Source organism: Paroedura picta, chromosome 10, assembly GCF_049243985.1.
Source record: "Paroedura picta isolate Pp20150507F chromosome 10, Ppicta_v3.0, whole genome shotgun sequence".
NCBI lineage: Eukaryota > Metazoa > Chordata > Lepidosauria > Squamata > Gekkonidae > Paroedura > Paroedura picta.
This window is the reverse complement of record NC_135378.1, coordinates 5,571,717-5,572,002: the sequence shown is the minus strand read 5'-3', so window position 1 is coordinate 5,572,002 and position 286 is coordinate 5,571,717.

The window sequence follows — 286 nt, the reverse complement described above, 5'->3', positions numbered from 1 at the left end:
TCTTAACTGTGGTGTATTGGCTATGCTGGGAAAAGCACATTTACGTTTAATGCATATAGCATTGTTATTTTCTGCAGCCAATCAAGCAGTCCCAGTTTCACGTGTGGAATCCCAAATCTGTTTTCTGTACTGTCAGCATGTAGCCCTATAAGGGGGGAGGGGGGGAGTGAGTTGCTAAGAATTGCACGGGGGGTTGGTTCTGTCTATTTGACTACGTGAGGGTAGAAAGAGTTGGTGAGCCCTCCCCTGTTCCTCTACAGCCTCATTGAACCATCATGGCCTGCAG